At 46.8% G+C, this 5,081-nt stretch overlaps 1 non-coding gene across 1 annotated transcript; it reads left to right on the top strand.

The window, feature by feature from the left end:
- The first annotated feature begins 4,753 nt into the window (after positions 1 to 4,753).
- On the top strand, positions 4,754 to 4,860 carry LOC125151014 (U6 spliceosomal RNA). Its single transcript, XR_007146577.1, has one exon. It is a non-coding gene; the product is annotated as a U6 spliceosomal RNA (small nuclear RNA).
- Positions 4,861 to 5,081: the final 221 nt, after the last annotated feature.

Genomic DNA, 5,081 nt, shown 5'->3' with positions numbered 1-5,081 from the left:
GTGCCCACACCCCATCACTTGCTATCATCCAGGCACAAGGCACCAAGTTGATCAGAGCCAGCTGAATAAGGGATGGCACCTGAGGCCAAAGACATACCAAGGTGAGTGACCAGCCCCAAGATGGACCCACAAACTCCATCCATACTGAGAGTGCCAAATCGACCCATCAAACGCAGCGTGCATGCCCCCCACGTCTCTCTAGGAAATAGAAATGTGGGGCAAACAACAGTGATATAGGTGCTTTTGTTTGGACTGCTGTCCTGAGTCCCCATTAGCAATTTTCTCTGTGGTCCCTGAGGCATGAGGGGCCAGCGAAGTGTGAGACAAACTAGAGTCTGGGACTGGGTGGCGGTGTCCCCTTCGAGCTCACATTTCTCTAAATATCTGAAGTGACTTTGCATATTAAGCTTTCTGAGTCATGGGCTCAGGAGTCAGAATATCATGGGTTCAAGTCCCAAATTAGCCATCTCCCGGGACTGTTCCATGCGAAGCCTCAAAAATGGTCATCTATTGTTAGTAACAATTCATAAGTCAACATGCTCTACTTTAACAATAACACAAACGACTCCCAGAGAGGTCGAGCCACTTGCAGGAGAGCAGAATTCAAACTCGGGTGTGTCTGTCTCCGTTTGTTACCATTTTCTCAGCAGCCTGACTTCACTGACTGGTTCTCTGCCAGGACCTTGGGCTGCATCCAGCACTGGATGCCTTCAGGAGTCCTCTCCAGGGTGGGGAACGGCCCCCAGGGCTGTCTTGGCACACGTCCCTTAGGGGGTGGGAGGCCCAGGGCAGGCCTGGGCCCAGGCCGGGCTACAGGAGGCTCCCAGGTGTGGGGGAAGAAGGCGTCCTGGCCGTTCTCCAAGCACATTCGGAGCCAACCCAAGGGAAACCCCAATTCTGTCAGTGCCTGCACGCCTGGGGCACAAGCATTGGAGACATTAAATATTAAACATATCGGCTGGCTTCCAAGCTTGGTAATTAAAACTCTTATTTCATATTTTACAGAGGATGGACGGGGAGGTCATGAGGCTGCTCTAAGAGGTTTCATAGCTCCCTTGTTCACAGACGAAGTGGCTCTTCTGAGAAAAACCTCCCTCTCACTCAGGACCCAGGCTGCCCTATTTATAAAGTGATTTCCTGAGAGGGTGGGGAATGGAGGCCTGGAGGTCTCTAAGGAGGCACCATTCAGGGCTCCCAGCAGGGTCTTTCTACTTCTCCAAAATGGGTCTGTGTGGCTAGGAACCTGCAGAGGGATCGGCCTCAGGCTCCTCACCCCTGCTGCAATGGCAGCCTGGGAGCTGGAGATGGCTCTAGAAATGGGAAGGGAGAGGAGCTCCAAAGGGGGCGGACTGGAGGGAGGGCTAGAGGGAGGGGAGCCTTCCCTTAGCCTCTAGCGCCATCTGCTGACCAAGTTCTGAACTGCAGCTCTCCCAGAGGCCCGCTGGAGACCAAATTCTAGCTTTGCTCAAGGACTGGGAAAAGAGGGATCAAGGAAAATCAGACCTGGTGCTTCAGGGAACACTTTTAAAGCAAAATTTAGACTTGTGAATTGTTCGTGCCATCATTCTCCGGGGTCAAGGATATGGACTTGGATGTGTGTGGACATAACAGGATGTGTGTGGTCATTGTGGCCTGTCCTTTGAGTGTTCATTGTGCTGAGCACTGGCCTACATGATTTGCACCGGTTAGCTCCCTGTGGGTGCTGTTCTCACGTTGCACGCCCATTTTACAGATGCAAACTTAGGCTGAGAGAGGACCCCGAAGCCAGATGACCCCCCTGCCCTCACCCCCAGAGTCAACCTTTATTCAAGGCCCCTCCTTTCCACCTCCAAACAAACCAAGAGCCCTCTTCTTTGTCCCATAGTCATTGCTACCTCAAGCAACTCTCAGCTTTCCTTGGGCCACTGCAAAAGCTTCCTACTGGGATCTCCCACAAGGATTTTGATGCCTCCCACCTTGCCCTCTCTAATCTATTCTTCACAGAGAGCCGTTATGATTTTAAGACGTGAGTCAGATCACACCTGTCCCTTGCTCAAAAACGTTGATAGCTTCCATTGCCTTTTAAATAAAATCTAGGGGCACCTGGGTGGCTCAGTCAGTTAAGCGTCGAACTTTGGCTCAGGTCACGATCTCACAGTTCGTGAGTTCGAGCACTGCATGGGGCTCTCTGGTGTCGGCGCAGAGCCCACTTCAGATCCTCTGTTCCCCCCCCCCCGCCCCTCCCCCACTAGCTCTCGCTCTGTCTCTCAAAAACAAATAAACATTCAAAAAAACTAAAATAAAATCTAAGCTCCTTGCCATACTCAAAAAAGCCCAAAGAGTCTGGAGGGGTGCCTGGTTGGCTGGGTTGGTAGAGCATGTGACTCTTGATGTTGGGGATGTAACTTTGAACCCCATGTTGGGTATAGAGATTACTCTAAAAAATTAAATCTTAAACAAAAAGGAAAATCTTAAAAAAAAAAAAGCCCTAATGGTCTGGAGGTTGGGTTCTCACCAGCCCCATTCATACCCCTCTCCCCTTCTCCCCCTCAGTGCTCCAGCCATGAGGGCCCTCAGTTCCTCAAACATGCTAAGTTCTTTCTGACCTCAGCCCTGTTGCCGAGGCTGTTCACTCTGCCCAGGGGGCTGTTCCCTTTACTGCTTCTCCCCTAATTGAAAATTCTCTATGTCATGGGCACTCTTCACAGAGGTCTTAGAGGTGGCCTAGTTACATCTTTCCTTGCCCAGGTCACATCAGATGTAGCCTCACGGGATGCTACATCAGGATGAAGTGGAGAACCAGGAGGTTGGCTAGCCATATAAAACAAAACAAACAAACAAAACAAAAACACACAAAAATCCACTTGAATTGGCTAATACCCCAATTCCATTTTTCATACACTGAAAATCAGAAATCCTGCCAGAGCCCAGACGACCTGGAATCAGGAATGAGAGCTCCTCTGGGAAATGAGTGGCCCCTCCTCTTCTTTCTCCCCTCCTCCCCCCCCCCCCCCCATCTAAAGACTTTCAGTTACTGGAATACAGATAGACATATAGTTCAATGAAATAGAATTGAGAGTCCAAGCATAAACTTACATGTTTATGGTTAACTATTCTTCAACAATGGTGCCAGGACAATTCAATGAGGGAAAGTTTAACCTTTTCAACAAATGGTGCCGAGACAACTGGACATTCTACATGCAAAAGCATGAAGTTGTACCCCTACCTCACACCATATACAAAAATTAACTGAAAATTGATCCAAGACCTCAAAAGAAGAGCTAAAACTATAAAACTTTTTGAAGAAAATGTAGGTATAAATCTTCATGACCTTGGATTAGGCATTTGTTCCTTGATAACACCCAAAGCACAAGCAACTGAAAAAAAAAAAAAGCGGGGGTGGGGAATTGGACTTTGTCAAAATTAAAGCTTTTGTGCTCCAAAGGACACCATCAAGAAAGTGAAAATATTTGCAAATCACATAAATGATAAGGATATAGTATCCAGAATATTAAGAATTGTTATAAATCAACAATAAAATGGCAAATAAGCCAGTTGTAAAATGGCTAAAGGGTCTGAATAGACATTTCTCCAGAGAAGTATACAAATGCACAATAAGCCCATGAAAAGATGCTCAACATCATTAGTCACTAGAGAAATGTAAGTCAAAACCACAAATTACACCCACTAGGCTGGCTACAATAAAAAAGACAAAAAACAAATGTTGGCAAGGATGTGGAGGGATTGGAACTCTTCTATCCTGCTGGTGGGAATGTGAAATGGGGCAGCCACTGCAGAAACATTTGGCAATTCCTCAAAAACTAAGCACAGGGGCGCCTGGGTGGCTCAGTCGGTTAAGCGTCCAACTTCGGCTCAGGTCACGATCTCATGGCTTGTGAGTTTGAGCCCTGCGTCGGGCTCTGTGCTGACAGTTCAGAACCTGGAGCCCGCTTTGGATTCTGTGTCTTCCTCTCTCTCTCTGCTCCTCCCCCACTCATGCTCTGTCTCTCTCTCTCAAAAATAAATCTTTTTAAAAATTAAAAAAAAAAATTGGGGCGCCTGGGTGGCTCAGTCGGTTAAGCATCCGACTTCAGCTCAGGTCATGGTCTCGCGGTCCGTGAGTTCGAGCCCCGCGTCGGGCTCTGTGCTGACAGCTCAGAGCCTGGAGCCTGTTTCAGATTCTGTGTCTCCCTCTCTCTCTGCCCCTCCCCTGTTCATGCTCTGTCTCTGTCTCAAAAATAAATAAACGTTAAAAAAATTAAAAAAAAATTAAGCATAGAATTACCATATGACCCAGCAATTTCACTTCCAAGTATATACCCAAGAGATCTGGAAACATGTGATGTCCACGCAAAACTTGTACATGCCCATGCTCTGTGGCAGCGTGATTCTTAATAGGCAAAAGGCGAGCAAATGGCTTTTAACAGATGAATGGATAAACAAAATGTAGTGTGTCCATACAATGAAATATTATTCAGTGATTTTCTTTATTTTTTTTTTTTTTTTTTTTTTTTTTTTTTTTTTTTTTTTTAAATTTTTTTTTCAACGTTTATTTATTTTTGGGACAGAGAGAGACAGAGCATGAACGGGGGAGGGGCAGAGAGAGAGGGAGACACAGAATCGGAAACTGGCTCCAGGCTCCGAGCCATCAGCCCAGAGCCTGACGCGGGGCTCGAACTCCCGGACCGCGAGATCGTGACCTGGCTGAAGTCGGATGCTTAACCGACTGCGCCACCCAGGCGCCCCTCAGTGATTTTCTTTAAAAGTACCAATAGTGCTTGCTTCAGCAGCACAAATACTAAAATTGGAACAATACAGAAAAGATCAGCATGTCCCCTGCACGTGGATGCCATGCAAATTTGTGATGCATTAAAAAAAAAAAAAAGTACCAATATATGTGACAACATGAATGAACCTTGAAAGCCGTATGCTAAGTGAAAGCAGTCAGACACAAAAGGCCACATATTGTATGAGTCCATTTATGTGAAATGTCTAAAACAGGCAAATTCAAAGAGACAAAAAAGTAGATTAACAGTTTCCAGAGGCTCAAGGAAGGAAAGGATGGGGAGTGATTGCTAATGACACGGGGTTTCTTTTGGGGG

The sequence above is a fragment of the Prionailurus viverrinus genome, chromosome D4 (assembly GCF_022837055.1).
Source record: "Prionailurus viverrinus isolate Anna chromosome D4, UM_Priviv_1.0, whole genome shotgun sequence".
NCBI classification, from domain to species: Eukaryota; Metazoa; Chordata; class Mammalia; order Carnivora; family Felidae; genus Prionailurus; species Prionailurus viverrinus.
This window is presented reverse-complemented; position numbering and strand designations above follow the sequence as displayed.